The sequence below is a fragment of the Callithrix jacchus genome, chromosome 3, assembly GCF_049354715.1.
Source record: "Callithrix jacchus isolate 240 chromosome 3, calJac240_pri, whole genome shotgun sequence".
In the NCBI taxonomy this organism is placed as follows: Eukaryota; Metazoa; Chordata; class Mammalia; order Primates; family Cebidae; genus Callithrix; species Callithrix jacchus.
The window spans coordinates 45810388-45824152 of record NC_133504.1 but is presented as its reverse complement, the minus strand read 5'-3'; the positions used below and the strand labels follow the sequence as shown (position 1 = coordinate 45824152).

The 13765-nt window shown below is 38.7% G+C and overlaps 1 protein-coding gene and 1 pseudogene across 5 annotated transcripts in view; both read right to left on the bottom strand.

Annotated features, from left to right (window-relative positions):
- The window catches only part of LRBA (LPS responsive beige-like anchor protein), a 772728-nt gene that overhangs the window by 702931 nt on the left and 56032 nt on the right, over positions 1 to 13765 (bottom strand). The gene's annotated exons all lie outside the window — the stretch shown is intronic.
- Positions 3243 to 3361, bottom strand: LOC118152437 (5S ribosomal RNA; annotated as a pseudogene).

Genomic DNA, 13765 nt, shown 5'->3' with positions numbered 1-13765 from the left:
AATATGATGATAAAAGAAATCAAAGATCTAAATAAATGGAGAGGCACACTGCACTCATAGCATAGCTGTCAATTCCTCTCAAATTGATAAACAGATCTAACATAATTCCCTTCTAAATCCCAGCAAGATTTTGCAGATACAGAAAAGATTATTCTAAGATTTATATGAAAAAGCAAAGGAACTAGATTAGCAAAAAATAATCTTGAAAGAGAAAGATAAAGCAGGAAGAATCCATCTACCCAATTTCAAAACTTATTATGTAGCTACAGCAATCAACACCGTGAGGAACTGGTGGAGGGGCAGACACATAAATCAATGAGACAGAATAGAGAACCCAGAACTAGACCCACACAAATATGCCGAACAGTTTCGACAAAGGTACAAGAAGCAATTCAATGGAGGAGTAAGAGTCCTTACAACAAATGGTACTGGAACAATAACAAATGAACTTTTCTTTACCTAAGTATCACACCTTATACAAAAACACAAAAACTAACTTGATATTGATCACAGATTTAAAAGTAAAATATAAAACTTTTTTAAATACGTAGAAGAAAATCTTCAGAATTTACGGACAAGCAAGAACGTTTTAGACTTGATATAAAAGCAAGATCCATACAGGGAAAACTGATAAATTAGGCTTTATCAATATTAAAAATTCTGCTCACCAAAAAAACCTTTCTAGGAGGATGAAATGGCAAGCTATAAACTAGGAGGAAATATCTGCAAACTTCATATCTGACAAAGGAATAATAGCTTAAAAAAAAGGAATAATATCTTAAAAATATAAGGTGTCTCAAAAGTCAAGAGTAACAAAATACCTAATTAGAAAATGTGCAGAAGAACTAACATTTCACCAAAGAAGACAGAGAATACAAATAAGCACATGAAAAAAAAAAAGTCTAACATCATTAGGCATAAGAGAAATGCAACTTAAAACCACAGTGGATATCACTACACATCAATCAAAACAACTGAAAAAATCATGAAAACACCAAATACTGGTGAGGATGCAGAGAAACCAGATCATTCATATTGTTGGTGGGAATGTAAAATGACACAGCCACTGTGAAAAACAGTTCGGTAATGTCTTTAAAAAAAAGAAGAAAAAACCCTAAATATGAAACTACTATTCCATCTAGCAAATGCGCTCCTGGCATTTTCCCCAAAGAAATAAAAACTTATGTTCACACAAAAACCTGTATACAAATATTTATAATAGTTTTGTTAGTATAGCCAAAAAGTGGAAATCACCCAGATATCCTTCAACAGCTAAATGGTTAAACAAACTGTAGTACATCCATACAATAAAATACTATTCAACAATAAAAAGGAACAAAGTATGGACACACACAACAATCTAGAAGAATCTCCAGAGAAAAGAGTGGTTTTTTTCTTAAGTTGGTACAGTCCTCTGGAGATTCTTCAACTGACAAAAAAATAGAAATTGAGAATAGAGTGGTGGTTGTCAGGAGGTGGAGTAGAGGAAAGTGGGTATAGCTGTAACAGGGCAACAGGAGAAATCTTTCTGTACCTTGATCATACCAATGTTAATATTGTTCTAGTTTTGCAAGATTTTCCCATTGGAGGAAACCAGATAAAGAGTGCAAAGGATTTCTCTGCATTATTTCTTCAACTGCATGTGAATCAGCAATTATCTCAAAATAAAAGACCTAATTTTAAAAAAGAAGAAATTCTATGTGAGGTGTAAATTGTCATAGAATTAATTGTTCCACCAATTATTTCCCATTAAAAAGAAAATTACATTAACAAATTAACCTTCAATTGGTAGAAAAAGGAGAGCCAAATTAAAAGGCAAGGAAACTCTCATAAGCACAAATTCTTAAGCTACCTGCAGACATACATAATCTCAGCTTCTCTACTTATCCCTCCCTCCCTACTCCAGCCAAAAGAAAAAGTATATTTAATTACTTGCCCTACACCTTAAAAAACATTTGCCATGTACTATACGAAAAAGATAAAGCATATATTGATATCACACTGAAATTAACTATATATCCTACTGACTCACATCTAATACTTACATTATAGAATAAATATGCAAATTTGAACCTTCAAACAGGAAATGAAATTTTCTAAATCCATTACATAACTTCAGATTCATGTGTGCACTGAAGGCTAATAAATCATCTAAACCTTCATACACAGAACCTTTTTAAATTTGCATTTATCTACAGTAAATACTGTCATGTTCTTTAATAGCTTGCTGGTTCAATCTAGCAAACTAGTGATTTATAGTACTGACATATTTCAAAAATCAGAAATCTCTCACGATGCGACAACCAGTCAAAGTCCATTGAACTTACATTACTTGGATTCAAACATCACAGGATATGAAAGAGATAGCAAAATGTCATGCATTTCATATTCAAATCAATTTGAGTTTATGTGTTTACAACAGTCTAAAACTATAGCATCACATATATTACTTATTACTTTAGTACCTCGAATATTTTATGTCATGATTCCCTCAATGTGCCCAAACTACCTGTATTTTTAAATGCATTGTTAAATCTGATAATTCATAATCTGAAGACTCTACAAATCTTACTTTGAAGAACAGCAAAATTTAGGGTATATGAAAGAAAGATCTATATATTAAGTTTTCTCCTCCAAAAAAATGTACTTTTAGATCTTTACAATAATTTCATACCAATATCCTTATGTAGGAAGATTTATCAGATGTGAAAACAGATTATATTAATAGGGAAATAAACTGGAAATTACCAAAATATCCACTATAATAGACACTGTTGTTTTTGTCTGTATTGTATTTACTCTTCCTTTCTTCCTCTCCCATTTATGGAATTCTGGCAAGAAAGTCTCAGTACCTCATACCCAGGCCACTCAGAGGTCATTTAAGCTAGGCCTGGCATACATAGTTCCCCTTCTCCTGGTCACGGTGATAACACAAGAATGAGAATGTGAGCTAAGTCAGGCCAATCAAAATCACTATCAAGATTTTAACTTATAAGGTGGAAAAGAAGGGCTCTTGGCTTTTGGGTCAAAAGTAAGATAAATATGTAAATTGAAGGCTTCCAGCAGACATCTTTCCTGCCATGTGGACAGAGGAGGCCTAGCTGTAATAGTGATATCAACTCCCTGTTTCCAGAGTTTCCCTAGTTCTTGCAGCTTCATTCAATGATCTAGCCTGGTCCTAAGTACTGATCTTTCTCTGTTTTGTTTTGTTTGTTTGTTTTTAAAGATTTTTTTTTTTTTTAAGCCTACAGCATCCAGTATACCCACGCGGTCTCCCATCCAAGTATTAACCAGGCCCAACCCTGCTTAGCTTCCAAGATTAGACAAGATCAGGCATGTTCAGGGTGGTATGGCCATAGACTGATTATTCTCTTTTATACTTAAGCTACTTTGATGTAAGATTCTATCTCTTACAACAAGAAAATTCCAATTCATTCCAAAAAAGAAGGAACTAGCTGAATAATGCACACATATATACAGTTGCACATAACAGAGCAATTTTTTAAATGAAGTTTTTTATTTTCATGCATAGTTCTCCACTGACAGTCTATGTTAGGCCCAACATCATCTTTTTACAAAAAATTCTTCATAACACCCCTATACTAACCTGAAATAAAAGTGACATATTCCATTTTATCAATTCTTTTTTTTTTTGAGATAGTGCGTCGCTCTGTCACCAGGCTGGAGTGCAGTGGTGCGATTTCGGCTCACTGCAACCTCTACCTCCCGGTTTAAGCGATTCTCCTGCCTTAGCCTCCCAAGTAGCTGGGACTACAGGCGAACAACACCACGCCCAGCTAATTTTTGTATTTTTAGTACAGACAGGGTTTCACCATGTTGGCTAGGATGCTCTCAATCTCTTGACCTCGTGATCTATGCCTCTGCCTCCCAAAGTGCTGGGATTACAGGGGTGAGCCACCGTACCCGGCCTTATCAATTCTTTAAAAAGATCAGAGTTCAGAATGTGTCCATAATCAATGGCACCTAAAATTACAATTACAGGGTTTTTTTCTTAATGTTGCATAAAAATAATGACAAATCTTACAACTTGGCACATCTTAGATTTGAGGAAATACAACAGATAATAAGACCTACCTGTAAACAACAACAACAAAAATCTACAAAGTAACCATAGTAAAAGAAAAACTAAAATATCTTTTTCAGTAGTTTTTTCCATATATAAATCCTTGTAAATAACCAAATAATAAAGTAGTTAGATCCTGGTAAAACTATATACAGAATCTAAATTAGTGTATGTTACAGACACAATGTACAGTGATTCAGGTATGTATTAGATACTCAAATACTATGATATTCCAATTAGACATCATTTTTAATTCTTCATAAAGTTCCAAATAAAACAAAGTATGATTCGTCCTTCTTTTAAAGCTTAGTTATATTTCCAGTAAACTCAGCATACGTTAAAAGTATTCAAAAACAGTTTCTACTGATATGGAAAATGAAGTTAAAGTCTAATAAGTTTAGGAGAGCAGAGAATATAACACTTTGCTGTTTGCAAATGTATCTTCCATTGTAAGGTCCTTAGCAGCCTTAGTCCAGAAAACTAGCTGTCCACTACCAACTCCAAATCATTCTATGAGCCAAAAATACTCACCAAATTTCCTAAACACCTCCAAAGAGCAGTACTAGTCTCACTGAGAACCACTCATGTATATGACTGGACAAGGAAAGATGTTCAAGATACATGGTTAAAGGAAAAAAAAGCAGATATGTATAATATAACCTGTTGTATATGGGTATATATGTCTAGAGAGAGAGATTGGTATAGACAAATGGAGACAGATGCTGATAACATATATATAAATGTGTAGGATGTATATAACATGTGTGCTCCTAGAAGGATAGATAATAAACTATTTACAATGGCTACCTCAAAGAAGTGGATTGAGGAGAGGGAAATCAGAGATCATACCTTTTAAAATGAGCATATATTGCTTTAAACAATAAAAAAAAACTTCTAAAATCAAACTAGTAAAGGACATGTTTCATGAGGTTTATATCACTCATGAGCTGTTTCTCCTAAGTCAGTCTTTTAAATTTATTAGGTCTCCTGCTCAAATTTTCACAGTGTTCTATCTAGATGTCTCTCTGTGTGTTCGTGTATGTGTCCATGTCTCTCTCTCTCTCTCTCTCTCCCTCCCAGTGGCCTTTTTGCCTGTGTCTGTCAATATCTGCCTGAGCCTCATCCTGACAGTCTATAAGGCTGTCTCTGTTTCTCTCTCTCTCTTTCTCTATGTGTTTGGGGGCGGGGCAAGGGGGGTATGGAGGGGATTTCTGTACCTATCTCTCTCTTATTCTTAGTGTCTGCATATCCCTTCTTTGAGTGTGTCTCTCTTGAAATGATGTGTATCTATGCTTCACTCTCTATCTGTCTCTCCATGTATGCTTGAATGTCTTCCTCCTGGAACACAGATGGGAGCATGGGCCTTGACTTCCTCCCAGTCTTACTGCATTCATTTATATCTCTGTGTATGTGTCCATTTGCCGCTTGCTCACTTACAATTATTTCGCTTCCTTTCCTTGTCTGTTTCTCTGACCCCTCATCTCTCTCCATCAACCCCTTCCCCCATCTTGTCTTCTTCTACTACCTCCCCAATTGTTTTAATATAAGCAAAGCTCACACTGCTAGAATGTTAGTGTGTACATAACCCTGGTAAATGTCTTCAATTGGATCACAATCATTTCTATCTGAAGAGTCTATAATATGCTAGCTAAATTAAAATTAGGTTAAGTAATCCTCATTTTAATAATAAAACAACTCAGCAGAAGATCATGAAAAACAGAAGAAGTGAACAACATTAAAGCCAGCTAACCTCACGAACATCTATAAGATATTCATTCTCCTGGATAGACCATATTACTCATCCATGAAGCAAATCTAAATAAATGTAAAGGAATAAAAATAATACAAAGTATATCATTTGGCCATAAGGGAATAAAACTAGAAATCAATAACAGAAAGAAATTTTTCAAACTCAACAATGATAAGGAAATTAAACAACACACTCTTAAATAACCTATATAAAAGAAGAAATGAAGAAATTAGGCCAGGCACAGTGGCATATACCTGTAATCCCAGCACTAAGGGAGGCCGAGGCAGGCGCATCACTTGAGCCCAAGAGTTTGAGAACAGCCTGAGAAACATGCCGAAACTCTGTCTCTACAAAAAATTTAAAAATGAGTCAGGTGTGGTGGTGCATGCCTGTAGCCCCAGCATCTCAGGACACCTGTGAGAATCACCTGAGCCTGGGAGGTAGAGTCTGCACTAAGCCATCATCGCACCACTGCACACCAGCCTGACCGAAAGAGGGACAACCTGTCTCAAAAAAAGAAAAGGAAAGGAAAAATAGAAAATTACACTGAGGGATGTAGATAAAGCAGTGTTCACAGGGAATTTCTATAGCCATAAATGTCTACTTTAAAATAGAAGAAAGATATCAAATCAACAATACAACCTTTGAACATGCATAAAGAGAAGGAGCCACGCCACATCTGATGGCTCTCACCTGTGGTCCAGCTACTTAGGCCTGCTTGAGTCCAGGAGTTCAAGGTCAGCCTGGGCAACACAAGGCAAATCCCCATCTCAATAATAATAATAATATGTAGGCTGGCCACAGTGGCTCTCGCCTGTAATCCCAGCACTTTGGGAGGTTGAGGCAGGCAGATCACCTGAGGTCAGGAGTTCAAGACCAGCCTGGCCAACATAGTGAAACCCCATCTGTACTAAAAATGCAAAAATTAGCTGGGCGGGGTGGTGGGTGCCTGTAATCCCACTACTTGGGAGGCTAAGGCAAGAGAATCGCTTGAACCCACGAGGCAGAGGTTGCAGTAAGCCAACATAACACCACTGTGCTCCAGCCTGGGCAAAGAGTGAGACTCCATCGAAAAAAAAAAACAAAAACGAAAAATAATACTAATGTAGCCTTCCACCTTAAAACACTTTGAAAGAAGAGTACATTAAACCCAAAGCAAGTAAAAGGAATAAAATAATAAAGATTACAAAAGAAATGAATAAAACAAATAAGAATAAAATGCATTTAGCAATATAAAATCAGTGGTATTTTTTTAAATAGGGAGAAAAAAAAAATCAACGTAACCTGGCTTCTTTGGTTCTTTAAAAAAAAAAAAGCAATTAAATTGACATACGTTTAGTTAGACTAACCAAGAAAAAAAGAGAAGACTAAAATTACTAAAATCAGAAGTGAAAGAGAGTGCATTACTACCAACCTTACATAAATAAGATTATAAAGAAATACAAGAAACACTAAACAACTGTATGCCAATAATTAGACAACTTAGATAAATGGAAAAAATTCCTTAGAGGGATACAAATTATGGAAACTGACTCAAAAAGAAATACAAGACAAAAAAATTAGGAGAAGGACTCAAGATGGCGCTGTGAGAAAAACCCAGGATTGGAGCTCGCGTTGAATCCGCAAACGGTGAGTCTGAGCTGCATTTCCAGACTGATCTTTGTTTCCCACAGAACCGGGAAACTCCCAAGTATAAAAAAGACACGGGACGCCAGGCAGTAGGTCTGCCTGGCGAAGCCGGCAGCCGGGGTGGCGGCGGCCAGCCCTACCCAGCAATCCCCACAGGGCGCGCTTGTCCAGGTGCCTTGTTGAACCGGCAACCTGAGACTTGAGAGGGCTGGACTTGAGACTGAATGAGACTTGGACAGAAGCCCAGCCCAGGGGATTGTAGGGACAGATCGTTTGCAATACCCAGTGGGACGAACAAAACCGCGATTTCAAACTATCCCGAGCAGACGGCCCGAGACGCTCTGTGGCGGAGGGGCATCCACCACTACCGAGGCAACCCGCCCCAACTGAGATACACGCCCACTGCTGACGCAGCCAGCCGTTGCCGAGGCAACCCGCCCCAACTGACATGCACGCCCACTGCTGACGCAGCCTGCCGTTGCTGAGGCAACACGCTACAACGAAGAGACTCCGCCGCAGGGCGTGGCGGAGACCACAGCAGAGCCTGTAGGAACAGGGCGAATCACACAACAGCAGGGCGGAGCCTCGGCAGCCAAACAGTGGCTAGTCTGCCTTCTAGCTGGGCAGGACACCTCATCGAACATCCAAAAATAAAGCCCAAACCCCTCAACACAGAGCATTTGAGGAAAAAAAAAAAAAGGTTTTTTAATGAGCTCTGTTGCAGCAGAATCAAACATAGCAGCCTAACAGCCCTGAAGGAACAACAGAGCGCACAGCTCAGCAATTAAACCCCTATAAAGTACAAACTGTCTCCTCAAGCAGCTCCCTGACCCCTCTATATCCAAAAGACTGTCATTAGGCAGGCATCATCCTGGGACAAAGATAGCAGAAAAAGAAACTGGTAGCATCCCTCGCTGTGCCACAGCTGCTAGAGGTGCACCCCAGACAAGCAGGGTCTGGAGCGGACCTCAGCAGTCGTACAGCGAAGGGGCTAGACTGGTAGAAGGAAAATCAAGCAACAGAAATAGTTCATCATCAACATTCTGGGTGTCCACTCAGAGACCCAATCGAAAAGTCAGCAACTACGCAGATGACCAGCAGAAAAATCCACAAAGATGGGAAGAAACCAGCACAAAAAGGAGGAAAACACCCGAAACCAGAACACCTCGCCTCCTAGAAAGGACCAAAACTCCTCACCAGCAAGGGAACAAAGCTGGACGGAGAATGACTGTGACGAAATGACGGAATTAGACTTCAGAAGATGGATAATGAGAAACTTTTGTGAGCTAAAAGATTATGTATTAAATCAATGCAAAGAAACTAAGAACCCTGAAAAAAGATTCGAGGAAATGATAACAAGAATGGATAACTTAGACAGGAATATGAATGAATTAAAGGAGCTGAAAAACACAATACGAGAACTTCGCGAAGCAAACACAAGTTTCAATAGCCGAATTGACCAAGCAGAGGAAAGAATATCTGAAGTCGAAGATCAACTCAATGAAATAAAATGAGAAACCAAGATTAGAGAAAAAAGCGCATAAAGGAATGAAAAAAGTCTCCAAGAAATGTGGGACTATGTGAAAAGACCTAACCTACGTTTGATAGGTGTACCAGAAGGGGACGAAGAGAATGAATCCAAGCTGGAAAATACTCTTCAGGACATCATCCAGGAAAATTTCCCCCACCTAGCAAGACAGGCCAACACTCAATTGCAGGAAATACAGAGAACACCACAAAGATATTCCGCAAGAAGAGCAACCCCAAGGCACATAATCGTTAGATTCAACAGGGTTGAAATAAAGGAGAGAATACTAAGGGCAGCCAGAGAGAAAGGTCGGGTCACCAACAAAGGGAAGCCCATCAGACTCACAGCAGATCTCTCGGCAGAAACACTACAAGCCAGAAGAGAGTGGGGGCCAATATTCAACATTCTTAAAGAAAAGAACTTTCAACCCAGAATTTGATATCCAGCCAAACTGAGCTTCAGAAGTGAAGGAAAAATAAAATCCTTTGCGAACAAGCAAGTACTCAGAGATTTTGTCACCACCAGGCCTGCTTTACAAGAGCTCCTAAAAGAGGCACTACACATAGAAAGGATCAACCAGTACCAGCCATTCCAAAATCACACTGAATGCTAAAGAGCTTCAACATAATGAAGAATCTACAACAACTAACAGGCAAAACAGCCACTTAGCATCAAAATGGCAGTATCAAATTCACACATAACAATATTAACCCTAAATGTAAATGGACTAAATGCACCAATCAAAAGACACAGACTGGCAAATTGGATAAAAATCCAAAACCCATCAGTGTGCTGTATCCAGGAAACCAATCTCACATGCAAGGATACACAAAGGCTCAAAATAAAGGGATGGAGGAAGATTTACCAAGCTAATGGAAAGCAAAAAAAAGCAGGAGTTGCAATTCTCATCTCTGATAAAAAGACTTTAAAGCAACAAAGATCAAAAGAGACAAAGAAGGCCATTACATAATGGTAAAAGGATCTATACAACAAGAAGAGCTAACGATCCTAAACATATATGGACCCAATGCAGGAGCACCCAATTACATAAGGCAAGTTCTTAATGACTTACAAAAGGACTTAGACTCCCACACAATAATAGTGGGAGACTTTAACACTCCACTGTCAATATTAGACAGATCAACCAGACAGAAAATCAACAAGGATATCCAGGGCTTGAACTCAGACCTGGAGCAAGCAAACCTGATAGACATTTACAGAACTCTCCACCCCAAATCCACAGAATACACATTCTTCTCAGCACCACATCACACCTACTCTAAAATTGACCACATAATTGGAAGTAAAGCGCTGCTCAACAAATGCAAAACAACTGAAATCATAACAAACAGCCTCTCAGACCATAGTGCAATCAAGTCAGAACTCAGAATTCAGAAACCGACCCAGAACCGCACAGCTTCATGGAAACTGAACAACTGGCTCTTGAATGTTGACTGGGTAAACAACGAAATGAAGGCAGAAATAAAGAAGTTCTTCTAAACCAATGAGAACGAAGACACAACGTGCCAGAACCTCTGGGACACATTTAAAGCAGTCTCCAGAGGAAAGTATATAGCAATAAGTGCCCATATGAGGAGAATGGAGAGATCCAAAATTGACACCCTATCGTCAAAATTGAAAGAGCTAGAGGAGCAAGATCAAAAAAACTCAAAACCCAGCAGAAGACAAGAAATAACTAAGATCAGAGCTGAGCTGAAGGAGATTGAGACACGAAAAACCCTTCAAAAAATCAATAAATCCAAGAGCTGGTTTTTTGAAAAGATCAACAAAATAGACAGACCGCTAGCCAGATTGATTAAAAATAAAAGAGAGAACAACCAAATAGATGCAATAAAAAATGATAAAGGGGAAATCACCACAGATTCCACAGAAATTCAAACCATCATCAGAGAATATTACAAACAACTCTATGCACATAAACTAGTAAACCTGGAAGAAATGGATAAATTCCTGGACTCCTGTGTCCTCCCAAGCCTAAACCAGGAGGAAGCTGAAACTATGAATAAACCAATAACAAGGTCTGAAGTTGAGGCAGCAATTAAGAGCCTACCACACAAAAAAAGCCCAGGTCCAGACGGGTTCACAGCCGAATTCTACCAGACACACAAGGAGGAGCTGGTACCATTCCTTCTAAAACTATTTCAAACAATCCAAAAAGAGGGAATCCTTCCCAAATCATTTTATGAGACCAACATCATCCTGATACCAAAACCCGGCAGAGACCCAACGAGAAAAGAAAACTTCAGGCCAATATCCATGATGAACATAGATGCAAAAATCTTCAATAAAATATTGGCAAGCCGATTGCAACAGCAAATCAAAAAACTTATTCATCATGATCAAGTAGGATTCATCCCGGGGATGCAAGGCTGGTTCAACATACGCAAGTCTATCAACATAATTCACCACATAAACAGAACCAAAAACAAAAACCACATGATTATCTCAATTGACACAGAGAAGGCATTTGACAAAATTCAACAGCCCTTTATGCTAAAAACCCTCAGTAAACTCGGTATCGATGGAACGTATCTCAAAGTAATAAAAGCTATTTATGACAAACCAACAGCCAATATCATACTGAATGGGCAAAAACTGGAAGCATTCCCTTTAAAATCTGGCACTAGACAAGGATGCCCTCTCTCACCACTCCTATTCAATATAGTACTGGAAGTTCTAGCCAGAGCAATCAGGCAAGAAAAAGAAATAAAGGGTATTCAAATAGGAAAGGTGGAAGCCAAATTGTCTCTATTTGCAGACGACATGATAGTATACCTAGAAGACCCCATCGCCTCAGCCCAAAAACTCCTGAAACTGATAAGCAACTTCAGCAAAGTCTCAGGATATAAAATCAATGTACAAAAATCACAAGCATTCGTCTACACCAATAACAGACTTAAAGAAAGCCAAATCAAGAGCGAACTGCCATTCGCAATTGCTACAAAAAGAATAAAATACCTTGGAATACAACTCACAAGGAACGTAAGGGACCTCTTCAAGGAGAACTACAAACCACTGCTCAACGAAATCAGAGAGGACACAAACAGATGGAGAAACATTCCATGTTCATGGTTAGGAAGAATTAATATCGTGAAAATGGCTATACTGCCCAAAGTAATTTATAGAATCAACGCTATCCCCATCAAGCTACCATTGACTTTCTTCACAGAACTGGAAAAAACCACCATGAACTTCATATGGAACCAAAAGAGAGCCCGCATAGCCAAGTCAATTCTAAGCAAAAAGAACACAGCGGGGGGCATCACACTACCGGATTTCAAACTATACTACAAGGCTACAGTAATCAAAACAGCATGGTACTGGTACCAAAACAGAGATATAGACCAATGGAACAAAACAGAGGCACCGGAGGCAACACAACATGCATACAACTATACAATCTTTGATAAACCTGACAAAAACAAGCAATGGGGCAAGGATTCCATGTTTAACAAATGGTGTTGGGAAAACTGGCTAGCCATGTGCAGAAAGCAGAAACTGGACCCCTTCCTGACACCTTACACTAAAATTAACTCCAGATGGATTAAAGACTTAAACATAAGACCTGGCACCATAAAAACCCTAGAAGGAAATCTAGGAAAAACCATCCAGGACATAGGGGTAGGCAAGGACTTCATGAACAAAACACCAAAAGCATTGGCAACAAAAGCCAAAATAGACAAATGGGACCTAATCAAACTCCACAGCTTCTGCACGGCAAAAGAAACAGTCACTAGAGTGGATCGGCAACCAACAGAATGGGAAAAAATTTTCGCAGTCTACCCATCTGACAAAGGGCTGATATCCAGAATTTACAAAGAACTCCAACAGATTTATAGGAAAAAAAACAAACAAGCCCATTCAAAAGTGGGCAAAGGATATGAACAGATACTTTACGAAAGAAGACATATATGAGGCCAACAATCATAAGAAAAAATGCTCATCGTCACTGGTCATCAGAGAGATGCAAATCAAAACCACATTGAGATACCATCTCACGCCAGTTAGAATGGCGATCATTAAAAAATCTGGAGACAACAGATGCTGGAGAGGATGTGGAGAAAAAGGAACACTTTTACATTGTTGGTGGGAGTGTAAATTAGTTCAACCATTGTGGAAGACGGTGTGGCGATTCCTCAAGGCCTTAGAAATAGAAATTCCATTTGACCCAGCAATCCCATTACTGGGTATATATCCAAAAGACTATAAATCGTTATACTATAAGGACACATGTACACGAATGTTCATTGCAGCACTGTTTACAATAGCAAAGACCTGGAATCAACCCAAATGCCCATTGATAATAGACTGGATTGGAAAAATGTGGCACATATACACCATGGAATATTATGCAGCAATCAGAAATGATGAATTTGTGTCGTTTGTAGGGACATGGATGAATCTGGAAAACATCATCCTCAGCAAACTGACACAAGAACAGAAAATGAAACACCGCATATCCTCACTCATAGGTGGGTGATGAAAAATGAGAACACATGGACACAGAAAGGGGAGTACTAAACACTGGGGTCTATTGGGGGGAAAAGGGGAGGGCCAGTGGGAGGGGGAGGTGGGGAGGGATAGCCTGGGGAGAAATGCCAAATGTGGGTGAAGGGGAAAAGAAAAGCAAAGCACACTGCCATGTGTGTACCTACACAACTGTCTTGCATGCTCTGCTCATGTACCCCAAAACCTAAAATCCAATAAAAAATTAAAAAAAAATACAAAAAAAAAAAAAGAAATACAAAATACA